Source organism: Amblyomma maculatum, chromosome 1, assembly GCF_055883805.1.
Source record: "Amblyomma maculatum isolate TAMU_Amacu chromosome 1, ASM5588380v1, whole genome shotgun sequence".
In the NCBI taxonomy this organism is placed as follows: Eukaryota; Metazoa; Arthropoda; class Arachnida; order Ixodida; family Ixodidae; genus Amblyomma; species Amblyomma maculatum.
Window position 1 is genome coordinate 301620052 of NC_139344.1, and position 19209 is coordinate 301639260.

Here is a 19209-nt window from a genome sequence, read left to right on the forward strand (position 1 = left end):
CGCACAATGAATCTCCGATCAGACTGACTAATGGCAAGGGGCTATGTCTCATGATTAAACTATAACGACTTACATACCATGACAGGCATGACACGACATTTATACATCACTTGTCGCTACACACACATTCATGGCTACCAGTCTGATAATGTGACATCATATCACAGGTTATCTTTTGCTTCCTTGTTTTGCGTCCACTTTTTGCGGACACATTTTCGCAAATATAGCCAAGAAAGACTTTCGCCCTAATTTTATTTATTTATTTATTTATTTATTTATTTATTTATTTATTTATTTATTTATTTATTTATTTATTTATTTATAGTTTAGGTGCCCTGAAGTCCCACTGTAGGCATTACATAGGGGGGACATATAAGCTAGTAAGGAATTCTTTTATAACAAACAAACAAAACAATGCTGATGGTGAAGTCGCACTCATTAACAACGCGTCCTTAGATAGAGCACAATAGCCTTATAAACAAGCACAATGCACTCGCGGTTACACGCGTCCAAAAGACAGAATGCAGAGGTAGGGGCAGAGCTGTCCAATATATTTGCTGCAAGTGCTGATGATTCCAGGTAAGTTAGTAACGCTGACTGAAATAAAGATGATTCTGTTATCGTGGCGATTCTGGGTGGGAATTCATGCCCTGCTTTTATTGATGAAATTAATGGTGAGTGCTTCTAGATTTCCGTTCGGGCGAAAATGGGGTTAATTTTATCATTATCATCATCATCAGCCTGACTATACCCATGCAGGGCGAAGGCCTCTCTCATATTTCTCCATTTAACCCGGTTCTGTGCTAGCTGCATCCACTTGACCCCTGCGAACATCTTAACCTCATCCGTCCACCTAACTTTCTGCCGCCCCCTGCTACGCTTTCCTTCCCTTGGAATCCAGTTTGTTACCCTAAGCGCCCATCGGTTATCCTCTCTTCGCACTACATGTCCTGCCCATGCCCATTTCTTCTTTTTGATTTACATTAGAATGTCAGTGACTTGAGTTATTTCTCTGACCCACTCTGCACGCTTCCTATCTCTTAATGTTACCCCTACCATTTTTCGCTCCATAGCCCTCTGTGTTGTCTTCAACTTAAGTAGAACTCTCTTGGTTAGCCTCCACGTTTCAGCCCCATAGGTGAGTACAGGTAAGATGCAACTGTTGTATACTTTCCTCTTGAGCGATCCCGGTAAGCTGCTAGTCATAATCTGCGAGTGCTTGCCAAATGCGCTCCATCCCAATCTTATTCTTCTTGTTATTTCCTTTTCATGGTCCCGATCGGCGGTTACTACCTGTCCTAAGTAGACATATTCGCCTACTACTTCCAGTACTTCGCTACCTAATGTAAACTGCTGTTCCTTCCCGCGGCTGTTGGACATTACCTTAGTCTTCTGCATATTGATTTTTAAGCCTACTTTTCTACATTTCCCTATGTCATCAATCATTATTTGCAGTTCATCCCCCGAGTTGCTTAGCAAGGCAATGTCATCAGCAAATCGCAGATTACTGAGGTATTCTCCATCTACCCTTATCCCTAACTTCACCCATTCCAAGTCTCTGAATACTTCCTCTAAGCAAGCTGTGAATAGTACTGGAGAGATTGTGTCTTCTTGCCTAACACCTTTCTTTATGGGATTTTCGTTACTTCCTTTATGCAGAACTATGGTTGCTGTTTATGGGCATGATCAACGCAATGTGACGTATGAGGTGGTGGTAAAATATGTGAAAATAGGCGCAACTCCACCACCACAAGGGCCCCAACGCGGTGGCGCAATTGTTATTGCGCTCAACTGCTGAGCCGAAGGTTGCGGGATTGAATCCGCAACATTTTGGATTGTTAAACCTTACAAAGCAAACCACCGCAAGAGTCATTCGCATCAATCAACACGTTGAAGCGACACTATCTCGCTGTCTTTCCGTAACTGCCTGGCTGATGGAAATGCAGCGCTCTGAGGCACAGAGAGGTTCACTTTCCTTGCGAGTCCTTCTTCGAGAGCGACATCAATGCTTCGCTTGCGTATTTATTTATCTGCGATCTCTGTTTTTTATGATTATTTATTCAGCTATTTATCGTGTGTTGTCTATTAAAAACCTGTATTTGCATTGAATAAAATTGAGTGAAAAGTCGTGTGTTTGTCGTTGTCTGAAATCGCTTTATTAAACATCCACCCCGATCACGATAATGTTTAGCGAACTGTCAGCAGCATTCCAACCATTTGCGCTGTTTTTCTTTTCACGCTGCGCACATTTCCTTGCATGTTTGTAAAGTTGCCTGGGAATAATCATACGATATATTACTGCTCTTTAGCTTCCTAAATAAGCTGGTTGTTTTGGTCGGAGACATACTTATTTTTGTCTCTCTCTGTGCATAGTTAATCTGCTTTGACTGCACCAAGTAATTCCACAAAGTGAAAAGCTTGCAGAGCATTGGGTCGTCGAGTGAAGCCGACCAAAGCAATGCTCTTTCGCACCCTGCGCTTTCACATCAATGCTAGGAAAAGTGTTTAGTGAAAGCACCAGGAACATTATTTTGCCACTGTTAAGGCTTGCGAGAAGTGGTGATCGGTCACAGAGCAAGATGCTGTGTCTTCTCGCACAAGACGGGAAACTTATCAGCCGATGGTTGTTTTCCATTTTGCACTCGATAATCACAGCTTTCACACAACAATATTGTTGTCTCAACACACATTTTCCGCCATTACTTTCTTGGAGATCCGGCCAGAAAAAATGAAACGTTAATATTCCACGATATCGCGTAGTTTTTAACTCTAAATATTTCTTCATGGTGTGGAGGTGTAGCTCTGCTAATAGTGTGACCTCTATTTCAACACAATTACACATTTAGTAGTCAATAAACCTGGGATTTATTGCATATTTTGTTTTCAGGAATTACAATCAACGTAATCGATATGTGACCGACGTCTCTCAAACCAAAAGTTAGCAGAGGTTAAACCCTGCTACACCTAGTAACCAAAGCGAAAGCGGCGGCATGTTTCGCTCCCTCTCTTTGTCTCGGTGTGAACGCCTCTCGACGATCTACTTCCACTGGATTATCGGCCTGCAGTCTTCGCTATCTCTGAGACGCAAACAGTTCGCGAGACCTGGATCATCCATGGCGACTGCTGCCGTTAATTGTCAACAGCTGCTGCGATCAGTCGGCACCGTCTAAGAGCATTTAAGCCGGCATGGTCCCTAGTTCCTTACCGGGTTTAGGCGCCGACACATATAGCGGATTCCAATACACTATAGCGCAGCAAAAGACGAGGACAAAAGAGCAAGAGACGAACACCACGAGCGCTAACTTCCAACAAATTTTATTCTCCTAAAGCATCATATATAAACGCCAGAAAAACATGAATCACATGTGCCAACAGTATCAATTCCTTAGAAAGACAAGCTCTTTATCTGAGAGGAGAATGGAAGGTGTGCTTACACACGCGCATCCTGAACTATTTATCTTTTCGGCTTCAATGATTTCGCGCGTTACTCTTTCTCTGATTTTTCCTATTACCACACTTTTATCAAAGAAAGGCTTACAGGTTTTTGAGTTGCATTCGAGAATGTGGTCAACCAGCGATCCGCCTTGCCGGCCGTTTCTGACGTTGCGAGCGTGTTCCATTAGGCGCTCGTTCAGACATCTCCCCGTCTGGCCGATACAGTGTTTCCCGCATGACAAGGGAATTTTATATACAACACCTTCATCGCACGAGACATACGGCTTCTGGTGCTTAATTGCGCATCCGCCCGCTTTTTTGGTGTTGGTTTCTTTCAGCTTGCACAACGTAGAAAGTTTCTTCGGCGCCGAGAACACTACGGTCGCATTTGCTCGTTGACCAATTCTTTTCAAATTGTGAGAAATCTTGTGCAGATATGGTAAAACAACAAGGTTTTTCCGTTCTCGAGGAACCGGATTTGGGTGGCATTGATTTTCTGGTTCCATTTTTTTAAGAAGTTTTTCGGCAACAGAAACTTGAACATGGGCGGGATATCCAGCATTAGTCAGCCTCCTGGACTGCTCTTGAAAACTATCGCTCATCATGTGTGGACAAGATTGCCGGAGAGCATTTTGAAAACATAAATTGATAATACCTCTTTTCACAAGTTTAGAATGAGCGGAGTGATATGGCAGCATCGGCTTGTCGCTACGCGGCTGATAGGCCCAGCATATGTGATGAGCATGAAAGGTGAAGTTAATATCTAAAAATCTAATGGAGTTATTAATGGGCAATTCTCATGTTAGAACAAGCGGTTTAAAATGCTCTTTCATGATAGTTTTTTCGCTCTTGTGTCCTCGTCTTTTGCTGCGCTATAGTGTATTGGAATCATGTACCAACAAGCCCAAAAAACCACGCTACTGAACATATAGCGGAATCAAAGAAGAACGAAGCATCTTTTTGCAGACAAAGCTTGCGATGGATTGAAAGAACTCTATTTGACCTTTGCTGGTCGCTTGTGCGCCGTGGTCGATCCTCGGCCCAGGATGCCGTTGTGGCTCGGCGTACGAGAAATCGTTGCGCTTCCTCGCTGGCCAGTAAGGGCTCCCACTGCGTCCAACTCGAGTTGTCTATGAAGAGGTCCGTCAGTACTCTATTGTCGCTTTACCGTGACTCTACTGGCATTCACGTACATTTGCGTAGAGAAAATCTTGCGTACTCTGTGTACGTATGGATAAGTACCGGTTTCCAGTCTACTTGGGGTAGCCTTTTGTGTGCGGCTGGCTAGCGCTTCCGCTGGCCTCTGTAATGATCAAGTATATCTGAGTACGTGGGGATAACAGGGTCAAAGATGCCCGTGGTGCAGAGTGTTGCTCGGTCGACGTATCCTCTTACCTTAGACCCGCGTGGACCCCAATATGCACATTTGAGAGAAGACAAGCCAGAGTCCAAGCACACAGCAGGAAATTCATCGACAATCCCAGCATAGTCTACACGGACGCAGCAAAGTACCGATTTACGCAAATTGGTCACCGTGGTAACGGATGCAGGAGGGAAAGAAATATGCAGTGCAAATATAAACAACCCAAGCACCGAAGCAGCTGAAGAAGCCACCAATGCTCTGGCAATATCGCACGGCAATGCAATTTTGTTTATTCTCCACTCCTGTGATAGCCTGCATAGGCTGTATTAATAAATGAAATGTATAAGTGAACAGGACAAAACTTCGCTATAGCGGCGGGTTCCAAACACGCGTGCCGAAACTACACGAAGAATTGGTGCCTGCGGTTGAATGACTTCATGATTGTCACGTGACTAAGTGACTTCATAGCTGCCAGTGAGAGTAAACTTTGTTTATCAGAATAGCGTGGGTGGTTTCCACAGTCCAGGATACCATTGGCCTGGGCCCTGGTGAGCAGGCTGCGCTGCTCAGAGAGACCCGTGTGGGCCAGCCTCCCACTGCGCTTGGCTGAGCGCTCGAGCTTTATATTTCTCTAATTGCTCTTTGCAGTTCCATATCATGTGAAGGATGTCCGAGACTTCACCGCATGCAGTGCATGTGTTAGTTTTGAATTTTTCGGGCCAGATTTTGTGGTACTTTGCTAGGTTTGGGAATGTCCTAGCCTGTATGTTCCTCCAGGTTACTGCCTCCTGTCTGCTGAGGTCTTTGTGCGGTTCTGCGTTTTGTTTTCTGTCTAATTTCAAGTATTGCATTAACTCCCCGTATGTGAGAGGGGTTGAAGGCTCTGGGGCAGCTGGCGCAGGTGCCCGGAAAGCATGCCCTCAGGCTATCCTGTCGGCAGCCTCGTTGCCGTCGATTCCCTCGTGTGCCGGTATCCACATGATTGTGTGCTTCATGTTGTCCGTCTTTTTTTCCTGCTCCATTATTCGGTGTGCCTGTTTGCATCCGCGTCCCAGGAGGAAGGCATGACAGGCCTTTTGGGAATCGCTCAGTATTATGTGTTTTCTAACTTGGCTGCTGGCATGTTTAACTGCAAGGGTGACTGCAACTTCCTCTGTATCTTCTATGTAGTTATTGATATTGATCGATGAGCTGGTCACCTCTCTTCCGGTGTGGTCAACTGTGGTGGCTATCACGGCTTTTTTCCCCAGATATGGACCGGCGTCTACATAGAGTATGTCACTATTGTTTCTGACGACGTTGTTTTGTATGTGGCGACTTCTCGCTTTTTGTCTTTCGCTGTTGTGTAGGGGGACCATGTTTTTGGGAATTGGGAGGACCTGGTATTCAGCTCTGCTTTCGGGAGTGAGTGTTTCTCTTAGGGGGCTAGTTTTCTCGTCGAAGGGTCGTCCCATGAAGTTCAGTAGGTGCCTACCAGTCCGACTTTGTTCTAGTCCGCGCTCTTGGCAGACCAGTATTGCTTCTTTGTGTTCCTCGTAGGTGGCCGAGATGCCCATTGCCATAACAGCCTCATTGGATGCATGACTTGGTAATCCGAGTGCTAGTTCATAGGCTTTCCGAAACTGCGCATCAATTTTCTGTGATTCCGTTCTGGTGACGTTGTTTTACGGGAGGCTATAGGTCCAGCGGGGGACTATAATCGCCGTTACTATTCTGATCGCGTCCTGCTCCTTTAACCCTCCGTTCCTGTTTGCTATTCTTCGAATCATGCCGCAGACCTGACTGGTTGCCCGAGTTATTAGCTTGATTGTAAGCGTTCGCTCCCCGTGCCTCTGTAGCCACATACCTAGTATCCTCAGGGTTTTTACTTCTCTGATTTCTTGGTTTTGAAGTCGGATTTGAATCGGCTCTGCCTTGAAGTTTTTCTTGTGGATTCTAATGAACTCGGTTTTTTCAAGGGCGCATTGCATGCCGTTTCTTTTTGCAATTTCTTCAATGCCATCCAGGGCTCTTTGCAATTTGTCTTCCTTTTCTCCCGCTGATCCTGACTTTCTCAGCATCCAGACAGCAACGATAAGTGTCGGCGGACCAAAGAAAGGGCAACTGCCGGGAAAGGAATCCCGCAGGGATCCATCATCTCGCCCCTTCTCTTTAATCTGGCCATGGTGCCGATAGCGAGGAAATTGGAAGGCATACCTGGAATTCGTCACGCACTCTACGCCGACGACATTACGGTGTGAACGATGACAGATTCATAGCTGCCACGTGGTTTGCCCTCGGTTCAAGAGCTAACGTGCGCACACAGCGCGCACCACGAGGAAGCTACGGAGGTGGTTTTAAAAGCTCGCTTTAAAAATCAATAATAGAAATGTATCTCGGTTGCAATTACTCGGTGGTAACACCTGGTGGCTTTAAAATCATCATAATCATTTACTGATTCCTTAAACGTCTCAACAGGGACGGTGTGAATATACTCGTAGAGTCATACATATGTCATACAATGACATGCATAGTCATACAATAGGGTGCACACTAAAGAATTGCAGGATTCAGCCTGCTTACGTGCAGAAATGCGAAAGCATTTCTGCACGTAAGCAAAGATAGCAATAGGGCCCCCGAAAATGGTTGACTGAAGCATGCCAGAAATATTCCTTTTCGTCAATTTTAGTACAAAACGTTCGTAGTCTGTTTCAAATACAAGCCTAACTTTGTTCTTATGTGGAATCATGTTCTGCAGACCTTGTGCTCGGCACGGAAACATGGATGTAGCTGACCTATCTTTGTCAAGCCACTTCTCGATATTTCGAAGACTGGGTCATGTCACGTGGAGGCGCGTTGTTAATCGCTGTGAAAAAAACCTCCAAGCATGTGTCATTCTTAAAGTTTTTTCTCTTGATATTTCGTAGACAGTACTACGTCAGTCGTCTTCTGCAACTTGTGCCGTGGGGCTCCGCTATCGCCCGCCTGATTCACCCGAAAAATACATTTTCACGATCGCTGATCAGTTATCCAAACACCGGCTGGCGTGATGGGAGGCCCCTGGGCGGCATGCTTTCTTTGTTACTTCAAGTTATTTACTAACAGTACGTCAGGAAATATATTAGACAACATAACAATCACCGCTATGTATTTACAATCGCCGGAAACAAAGCAGAAAACAAGATGAAACTTATACTTGATTGCTCAAAAGCAAACATTGGCATGCTCATCAGTGCCCTGACATCATTTTCTACTGAGTCTTCATTCTGTCTTCGCCACGCAAAACTGGACACTTCTGAGCGACAAACTGATGTCGCTTAAGAGGAAATATATTCCAAGAATCACTACTTTCAAAGAGTCGACACGAGGTCTTTGGTTCACAACGAACAAAGCGCAGCATACGCAGAAAGAAACAATTATGTTCCAAAGCCAAATCATCGGACTACGTGGACGATTGGAAGCTTTATCACGAGCATGCGCAGTTGCGTAAATCTGAAATTAAAGCAGCCGAAGACAATTTTTATAGTACGGTCAATTCTAACGGGCTTAAATCAAGCCCAAGAAAATTTTGTAAAGTTATTAGCCCCAACTACTACTTGACACAGGCTTCAATATCTCGAGCAAATAAGGGTAGGCTTCTAACCCTGACTGAGATCCCAATAGAATTTAATTACTTCCTTTTCTTCTGTATTCACTGATGAGACTCCCATACGAACAAACCTTCATTTTCCGATTCTGGATTCCTGCATGCATGATTAATAATTACTCCCTAAGGTATATCAACCGCCATTGATCGTCTATTGGCAAACGCGGCACCTGGCCTCAACGGAAGTTGCCCTAAGTTACTCAAAATAGCTAAGCCTGGATCTTGATGCATTCTAGCTGTAATGTCCAGGGTGTGTCCTAATACAGAGTGTGTCCCAAATGAATGTAAAATTGCGCCCGTCACCCCTATATTTAGGTCTGGTAACTCATATAATCCAACAAACTATAGACCTAAATCATTCACTGGGTTGCCGTAAAAACGTCCCCGGAAAATGCCTTATGGCAGCTTATTAAGAAAATCCCCACAATACCATATGGTTCATTATCCCGCCAAGAGAAGGTGGTGGTGGTGGTGGTAGTGGTGAAAACGTTTATTAAAATAGAGGGTTACACGGAGGTTACTGTGAGGTCAAGCTTAGTGCCCGTCCCCTCACAAACGCTAGGTGGAGTCCCTAGTATGGGACCCCAGTGGCTTCCGCTGCCGCCACTGCCCGTTTGAACAACGGCTTTGAGGCTTTCAGGTGGGAACAGGCGAGTAGGGTATCCTCCCGGGTGGGGTTTGGATGCAAGAGCAGGGTTGAAGGGGCATGCCCACATCATGTGGAAGAGGTCCGAGGATATTTCCCCACACTACTCCCCGGAGAAGGCATGGTCAAAGTGTTTAGGTGACGCGGGGCAAATCATGATGTTCGTAAGGAGGGGAAGAAACACGCGTTCCTCTTTACACGGGTAAATATTGTTTTTTGGTACAGCTGCGTAATTTCTCTGAAAGTGTAGGTTGATGTGAATTCTTATAAAGAGGAGAAGGGGGAAGAGGTTGCCCGGTTAGAAAGCGCACGGGCATCTGCTGCCTCGTTTCCTCCTAGCCCCGCGTGGGTCGGTGCCCAGACTATGGACTTCCTACGCACGAGCTGTTTTGCACCTGTTGAACGTTCCTACACGCCCCTCGCGACCCGTTATGATTGTTTTGGAATCGGAGTGTGTTGCTGCTAACGCGATGGCGACCTCCTCCGCCTGTGGTACAGTTCGGCACAAAGTAGTTAGGCATTTATTTATTCGCTCTCATGGACCCTCCACATCGATGTTGAGCAAGGCATCTAAAGCGCTTGGCTGCATTAGAATTTGGCCAACTCATCTACAAAACTTACCGCATATATTGGATTAGTGCATTTAAAACTAGAATACGAGTCGCTTATATGGTTTCCACATAAGGCTTATCTAATAAATAAAGCTGAATATCTGCAATATAAAGCTGCACTGTGCTGAAATAAAAGGTCGTTTGACTTACTACTCCTCGAAAAACGCAGGTTGTTCCAACTCTTCTCCTTGTTTCACAGGCTTTATCATAACCATTCATCCATAACTGAAGTTGATTCTGCGGACGGCGCGAAAGGGACGAGGACAAAGAAACGAAAAGGCGCCAACTTTCAACTGAGGTTTATTCGCGCAAACCCTTGCATTTGTATAAATCACCCATGCCGTATCACAAAGGCCTATCACATAGTCATCCACAGCAAGCGTTCAGATAACTTTCGCTACTGGCGACAGGCCAGAAAAAATTCGCGACAGTCAAAAAAATACAAATTCATCACCGTAGAGCCTTAAAAGCAACTTGTTGGAAATGGTCTCATGATTATCCGAGCGCACAAAAAGCAAATAACAATCAGGAGGTTTGCGCGAATAAACCTCAGTTGAATGTGGGCGCCTTTTTTGTTCCTTCTTTGACGTCGTCCCTTTCGAATCAACTATGAACCAATTAGCCCAAACCAAAGTACTTCTTGCTACACACAAACCTGCCAATCGAGTATTTCCGCGACTGGATCATCTGTACAAAGTACCGCCCATTTCTGCCCGTACAAACCTTTACTTTCAGTCTCCGCTTGTTGTCACCATGCGTTACTGGAATCAACTAACGGAGAATGTGGCATTCATTACAAACCACTATAACCAGCACACATTTGTTGATAGCTTCAAGTGCTTCCTGGGGCTGTGAACGTGCTATGAGCACTACATTTTTACCTGCAAGGACGTGTTTACTTCATGTACGACCCATCTGAATGTTGTTGTTTATTTGCATGTTTTTGTGCATATTCTGTATGTTAAATTTTTCTGTAACCCCGTTAGTAATGTCCGCTCAAGGCTTTAGGGTAGTTTATAGGTATATAAACAGATCTGTAACATTCTGCGGATTATGAATGCAGGCTGGCAGTTTCGTGTGCCCTTTTCCCACAGAATCTCCTAGGATGCCTGATGCCAAAGTGAGCACGATGTGCGCTGTTTGATTTTCTTATTATATCAGCTGATTTTGATTCTAAAGTCATGTGTTCCACAGTTCCTTCTCATCTGATATCGCCAACTATATTTAATGAATGGTGCTGGCTGATGGAAACAAGGAGAATGTGATTTATCGTAATGAGGAGGAGGACGCCATTCGCAAGCTGGTTGATTTTGTAGCCTTGATCTTCGGCGTCAGTGTAAATATGAATGGTGAGACTAGTCGAGCAGTTTTTTCTGAATCTTCGGAGGAAATCGCACGGAACCGTGGGAAAATGATTGCGTTTTTTTTTTTTTTTTCAGAATATTTTAGGTAGCCTCTCGGTGCGCCTTCTTTTGCTGGGAGGGCGATTGGTTGCGAGAAGGAAGAAGCTGTGGGATGTATTTGTTGTTCGATTCAGGTGACAGCCACCCTACCACGAAGCCAAACAAGGGGACGGGACAGGGACTTGGAAGCAAGCCCTGCGCACGCCAGCTGTCCACCCTAACTATAGCTTAATATAGGGCACCCATGGTAGTTACTCCACAAATGGTTAACCTTCGCCGCCTGAGAAAAGCGAAAAATTAAACAAGAAAGAAGCAGGAGATAGGAAAGTTGTGCGAAAGAAGGCAGGAAAGTGAAAGACGAGGAAGAATAGAAAAAGAGCAGTTTCCCCCTACCGGGTCAGCTTGGAGGAGCCGTCTACAGGGGGAGCTCTACATTATTATTTTTGTTTTGCATTATATAAAGTTTTCTCTCTCTCTCTGCCGTCTGCAGGAAGCGAGGTCCAAAGTAGTGGTTGTCTCCGTCAAGGAGCATTAATTAAAGGTCCAAAAAACTCAAAGTCGGCTCAACCACCAGGATCCCTTCTTCCCCGGACACGGCAATGCCACGCGCATCTAAACGTGGGTGCTTGGAGTCCGTGATGCTGCACGACACACTTGTGTTCTAAGTTCTAACATATGCGCCTTGCTGGCTATGTTTCTGCTTGCAGGTGATTTTCTCTGTGCTGAACTGTAAGAAATATGCGGAGCAGGAATGAGTGTTCTTCGCGTGCAAACTGTGACTCTGATGTTCAGGAAACGGAAATATTTTCCTTTTTGTAAAGAAACCTATTATCTGCACTCTAACCTGAAATATGCGACCTCTCATCGCGAGGTGTCATCAAACTTTCTCCTTTTTCACCTCTTGCGTGAGCATAGGTGCTAACACTGCGTATACTCTGCATTCGCAATCCACCAACAAATGGCGAGTAATTATGGGCCTCAATTAAGGCGCCATCATCCAGCACATATTTCTACCTTGTACCGAGACGTCGGAAAAACTCATTGTTTGCCATCGAATCACACAGGCAGTACAACGCAGCAAACGAAGTCAGCCCAGCGTGGCCGAGAGGCTGATGCATCACGGCGGTCGATAGCCTGATTTGATTCGTGCTTCAGTCGTTGGTCGCACTAAGCTGAAATTAAGAAAATTGCGAAGCCACGAATGCATTCCGCATGCAAGGTGAAAAATACTCATAGCTTTTTCATGACAAGCCCATGCGGAGTGAGCTTGATAAGTGTGAAACTATGCCACGAACCTAGTCGGCATTAGAATGCACAAATGAGCTGAACGTGCGGAGTGCTGTAGCCGGTACAAGCGCTTTTCGGGCGAATCATCATCATCATCATCATCAGCCTGATTATACCCACTGCAGGGCGAAGGCCTCTCCCATATCTCTCCACTTAACCCGGTTCCGTGCTAGCTGCATCCACTTGACCCCTGCGAACTTCTTAACCTCATCCGCCCACCTAACTTTCTGCCGCCCCCTGCTACGCTTTCCTTCCCTTGGAATCCAGTTTGTTACCCTCAGCGACCATCGGTTATCCTCTCTTCGCACTACATGTCCTGCCCATGTCCATTTCTTCTTCTTAATATCCACTAGAATGTCGTTAACTTGAGTTATTTCTCTGACCCACTCTGCACGCTTTCTATCTCTTAATGTTACCCCTACCATTTTTCGTTCCATAGCCCTCTGGGTTGTCCTCAACTTAAGCAGAACTCTCTTGGTTAGCCTCCACGTTTCAGCCCCATAGGTGAGTACAGGCAAGATGCAACTGTTGTATACTTTCCTCTTGAGCGATACCGGTAAGCTGCTAGTCATAATCTGCGAGTGCTTGCCAAATGCGCTCCATCCCAATCTTATTCTTCTTGTTATTTCCTTTTCATGGTCCGGATCTGCGGTTACTACCTGTCCTAAGTAGATATATTCGCCTACTACTTCCAGTATTTCGCTACCTAATGTAAACTCCTGTTCCTTCCCGAGGCTGTTGAACATTACCTTAGTCTTCTGCATATTGATTTTCAAGCCTACCTTTCTACTTTTCCTGTCTAGGTCATCAATCATTATTTGCAGTTCATCTCCCGAGTTGCTTAGCAAGGCAATGTCATCAGCAAATCGCAGATTACTGAGGTATTCTCCATCTACCCTTATCCCTAACTGCTCCCATTCCAAGCCTCTGAATACTTCCTCTAAACAAGCTGTGAATAGTACTGGGGAGATTGTGTCTCCTTGCCTAACACCTTTCTTTATGGGAATTTTGTTACTTTCTTTATGCAGAACTATGGTTGCTGTGCAGCCACTATATATATCTTCCAGCACTTTCACGTACGGCTCGTCTACCCCCTGATTTCGCAATGCCTGCATCACCGCCGAGGTTTCAACTGAGTCAAATGCTTTTTCGTAATCAATGAATGCTATGTATAAGGGCTGGTTATATTCCGAGCATTTTTCTATCACCTGATTGATGGTATGGATATGATCGATAGTAGAGTACCGTTTCCGAAACCCTGCTTGATCCTTTGCTTGATTGCAGTCTAAGGTTGTCCTGATTCTATTAGCGATTACCTTAGTAAATACCTTATACGTAACAGATAGTAAGCTGATTGGTCTGTAATTTTTAAGGTCCTTAGAGTCCCCTTTCTTGTGAATGAGGATAATGTTTGCATTCTTCCATGCTTCCGGTACCGTCGATGACACCAGGCACTGCGTATACAGGGTGGCCAGTTTTTCTAGCACGATATCCCCCCCGTCCTTCAGCAAATCTGTAGTTATCTGATCCTCTCCAGCTGATTTCCCCCTTTTCATAGTTTCTAGTGCTTTCTTGACCTCGTCCTTCGTCACTGGTGGAACGTCTGACTGTTTTTCCCTACCGCCAATCTCATTACGGTCCTGACTACTTTGGCTACTGTAGAGATCTGTATAGAACTCCTCGGCTACTTTGACTATCTTGTCCATATTAGTGATGACGTTGCCCGCCTTGTCCCTTATCGCATACATCTGGTTTTTGCCTATGCCCAATTTCTTCTTTACCGCTTTGAGGCTTCCCCCGTTCTTTACAGCATGCTCAATTTTCTCCATGTTATACTTCCTTATATCGGCCACCTTGCGCTTATTGATTAGCTTTGATATGTCGGCCAATTCGATCTGGTCTGTTCGATTGGAAGCTTTCATACTCTGCCGTTTCTTAATCAAATCTTTCGTCTCCTTAGACAGCTTACCGGTATCCTCTCTAACTATCCTACCGCCTACTTCTACCGCGCACTCAGTAATGATATCTCTGAAATTATTGTTCCTTGCCTCTAGGGTAATGTCGCCATCTTCAGTTAGAGCTGAATACCTATTCTGTAGCGAGATCCTGAACTCTTCTGCCCTCCCCCTCACCGCTAATTCGTTGATGGGTTTCTTTCTTACTAATCTATTGCGTTCCTTCTTCAGATTTAGGCTAATTCGGGACCTCACCATCCTGTGGTCACTACATCGAACTTTCCCGATTACCTCTACATCCTGCACAATGGCGGGGGTTGAACACATACCGGTACAAGCGCTTTTCGGGCGAATAGTACACAGCAAAAAGCAGGCGTCTACAGAGAATCAGTTTCCGGAGTTCACCAAAAGACTGCCCGTTCGGGGACGTTATTGCAGCGATGTTATCAGCGACCGAAAGTTTCCTCTTGTGTCCTGTCCAACAATTACTAAGGCACCGCTACTTATCAGGAAGGGGGGCAAAACTAAGAGTATCCATGAATCCTTCCTGTCGCAGCTGCATATCCATGAAGGCAGTAATGAAGCAAACGGTGCTACAAGCGACTACCGTGCAGCCGGCAGCAACCGTCGCTTTCTCCCGCAGGAAATTATCCGATGTCTCAGAGGAAAGAGGTTGTTCCTTCCTAGACTGAAAACCGGTCTAAAAGAGGCATTCAATAAGAGCTGGGAAATGTATTGCACCGGCCGTGTCACACCGAGAGACGGCATGTGAGAGTAGGAAAAGCGGTTCACCGACCTGCTCGGCCTCCATCCTGGGTCCGGTCTGTGGCGGCGGCAGAGGAGCCAGGTGCACGATAGCAGCGCCCGAGGCGCCTCCTGTTTACCGACCGGCTCACATGACGCATCCTCGCGGCGACCTTGGCAGGCTCGTAACGGTGTGCGCTTGCTACAACGTCCAAATGACGTTTCTCTAGCTTCCCGAGCGTCCTGACGGAACCACCGATTAGCCCGGCAGATGTCTTTATTGATTGATGCGTTGGAACGCGCACTAGACATGAGGCAAGTTTGCTCAGTGGACGCTTTGAAACTGATACTGATGGTATTTGTCACATTTGTAGGTTTTTTATGACATTTTGGTAGGGCTAAACACCGCCGGTGCGGCTAACAGTTTTATGCTATGGCAGGCCTAAATCGATCGACTTGTAGCCGGAAAAGTGCATTACAAGCTTTACAAATGACACTTGCTACTCAATAAGCACACATTTCGAACAGCCTCTACTTTCTGAAAGTTTTTCTACAAGCATGTCTATGCGAGCCTTGTTTCAAATACTTGGAGCACTGTTGATTTCGCAAAAGAATTTTGTTAAAACTGGATAGACTTTGACGAAGTTCATATATTTTTCATATCTTTAATTAGTGCTTACGTTGCTTCGTTTCTGCGTACTCTGTTACATTTTGAATCTCACAGTTCTTAAAGAAAAAATAAACTAACGCCGTTAAAACAAGGCCATTTTTCCATGGTAGAGACAAAGTTACAGGAAGGCATTGATCATGGTAGATAGGTTTCATTTCTTCCTTTAGCAAGAAGGTACAGAAAACTGGCGATGTATGTAAAATAAGATGCTTAAATAGATCTAGTTCTGATAATTTGTAAAAATCTAGGAGACCCTAAGAATTGCGCGCAGACATTTTACGCCACCATTTTACTGCTTTTCTCTAGGGCATCCTACTCTGCAACTGAACCCACGAGAGAACCGCCTCTGGCGCCAAGGTTCTTGATTCGCTGACAAGGCTGCCAAGCCGGAATATTTACAGAAGCTTTGCACCGTGCACAAAAAAGACCTGCGTACTTGCGGAGCCTATTTCTCTTGTTTTCGCTCTCCTCCGCGGCTGCTGACATCGGAGAGAGAGGTGCCAGCTTGCAACAAAGCTAAACCAGTGAAAAGATGGTGTTCCTCTCGGTGCCACGGGACACGTACGGTAGCGTATTCATTTGCCATGCCTTTGATTGCCAACATGCGCACTGGGACGGCGAATGTAGTGACACGGACCATGATTATTATAGGAGTTTTTTCTTATTATTATTCAAAGGATTACTAACTCCAGTCCTGTTGTCCCATTCTCTCTTTCTAACGTGATTATTCATTGCAGGAGACAACACCATTTTCGGTGAGAAGAGAACCAGTTCTAATCGTTTCGTAAACAGCCATTGTGGGCGTGCAAACATGCATCTGTCATTTGACGTCACGAGAACATGGCCAAGTTGGACACAAGCGCACGCTTGTTTCTATACTTTATTACCATAAAGGCAAGATAGCACATTACATCAACGCTAAACAGTTCAGCTGCATTTGCACATGCCTTTCGCAAAACTGCAGCTGGCAGTGGATATTCATTTGTTTACTTTTTCGTTATGGCTATCGTGTGCGCGGGATAGTTAAAAGATTGCGAGCCACTGACGCGTCTTCACGTCCACACAGCATCATTACAAATCATCATTTGCATGCGAATACGATACAATTCCAGCATTGTTACAAATGCCCCATGTGAACTGAATAAAATGGCTAAATACAGCCTCAAGAAAGTAAATGAATGGTTTGGTTTGTGTGGTTTAACGTCCCAAAGCGACTCAGGCTATGAGAGACGCCGTAGTGGAGGACTGCGGAATTTTCGACCATTACACAAGAGTAATCGATTGCCTTACTTTCCTGCGAACTCGCCAAAACTGCAATAAACTGTTTTACTCATGATGGCATCAGCCACTCCACGAGGCAAGGAGTAGCCTTTGTCAAAAGTTTACAGCCCGGAGGGTTTTGCTTTTAAGCCATATAGTAGGACTTCTTTAACAATTGTGGCGAAAAATATTCTTAGCAAGTTTGGAAACCTTGGAATGCATTACGAGCCGCATAGACCCTCTAAACGTTTGACAAAGGCTGGGTTCCTGCAATTCATTGGAACGGTGCAAGGAGAGGCGGATAGCACCTACTACCGAGTTTACTGTGAAGGCGTGTTTCTCTTGTTCTGGCCTTCGCGGTCATGTCCAGTTCCTCACAATGAGCCACGTTATCGTGATTCTGTTTTCTTGGTGCCTTGTTTTGGCTGTGGCATGCACTTCCTTTGCAACATCATGTTTCTGTTTTTGTTGTAACTTTCTGTCCCTGGTGTACACCTGCATGTAAAAAGTGGTGTCTTCCGCGACAAAGTCAGCTGGTAATAGGCGCTCTTTCTATCCGTCTTCTTTCCTGTGATAATGTCATGGCGCCGTTCCAATTAATAGCTTGAACATCCGCATGGGAATGTAGTCCGCGCATTCAGTTGTCAATGTTTCTCTAAAGCATGCCACATTTCAAATATTCGCAATTGCGGCCGTTTTTACTACACAACGAGAAAAGCTTAAGGTCAAGAAAAAACGCTTCTTGCAAGAAGCATTCTACTGCAAGTACGAAGACTACGGATAACCATCGTGCGGCCGAAACATTTGACGGACGACCCTGTATCCTTTTTTATTTTTTGCTAACAAGTAGGTGATTCCCTCAATTACAAAACAATAGTTAAATTGCCCGAAACAGTAATCTTTGCAGAAAGTAATCAATTGTTAACAAAATTGCATAAAATTTGTTAATTACAAAATAAATAATATAATCAGTTCTGCTGGAAAGTCTTCGTACCCACACATCGGTGACTTCCACAAGCGGTCCGAGTAGCCAGCACGCAGGGATATTCCAAAATGCTAAAAAAATAAATCTCCTTTGTAGTGAAGCATTACATTTCCCAAGTTTATGCTGCTGACGTACTATACTCTACAATTTTTTCTGATGATTGTACTGTACGCTTTCCCAGCACACCCGATGGGGCTGCAGATAAACAACTGAGAAGTGATGCCATTTCATGTACCTCACTGAAGACGTTAGAAAAGAGCACAGGAAGCTCTCCTTCGCACATTTTCCACTGGGCGCAGAATTAGGAGTGAGAACTGAACCAGTGCACTGACAACACTGCCTTGCCTGCGATACAGAAAAGAGGATCCAAGAAATGAAAACTTATCACAAGTGCGCCCCTATACAGTCCGACAGATATGCTTTTAGATTGAAGATCCTTTAATCTTTTGGAATTGCCGCTTCATTTTTTGCTCCAATGTTTTATCCTGTCTTGGAATAAGATAGGAGGGATAATTCAGTTGCTAAGTAGGGCAACGCTACAAATGACTAATGAGGCGTGATTTCGAGAGTAACGCTTTCCTGCAGCCACTCTAGCATCATAAAATCCGTCCTAACATTCATTGTTTTTTATCTCCGGTAGTGATTTTAGCCTTTATCTCCAAACAGGTGCTAGTTATGCAGTCCTTGTAATTTCATTTCTTGTTCCTTTACCTTCTCCTGGCATATCCCATACAAATATTTCTTATGATCAGCTATAGGAAATCCTTTGTATGGTCGGCTATAGCAATTTGGCCGAAATATCTATGTATGGCCGTTCCAATGGCAGTCTACGTTTTGCTATAGTCGGTTCAATAGAAGTCCTTCACCTGTTCTATAGGCTTATGATTGCCTATATACTGCAGTCTTTCGCACATGTTTCTATAACCAGCCAAAACAGCTTATATGGCTTGCAGTCGGTAGCTTTAGAGGCATTCACATTTCTATAGGCAGCTAAAAGTAACTGTATGACTACTAGTCTATAGCTTCACGAGCATGCACTTTGTATAGCCAGCTAAAACAGCTCATATGGCGTGCTGTCTGTAGTTTAGAGGCGTTTGCATTTCTATAGACAGCTAAGGATAACTGTATGACTACTGAGCTATAGCTTCAGACGCATACACTTTTCTATAGCTAGCTAAAACACCTTATATGAAGGGCAGCCTGTAGCTTTAGAGGCATTCACATT

At 44.8% G+C, this 19209-nt stretch overlaps 1 protein-coding gene across 5 annotated transcripts in view; it reads right to left on the bottom strand.

The window, feature by feature from the left end:
- The window catches only part of LOC146206929 (solute carrier family 15 member 1-like), a 413844-nt gene that overhangs the window by 289341 nt on the left and 105294 nt on the right, over positions 1-19209 (bottom strand). The window lies entirely within an intron of this gene.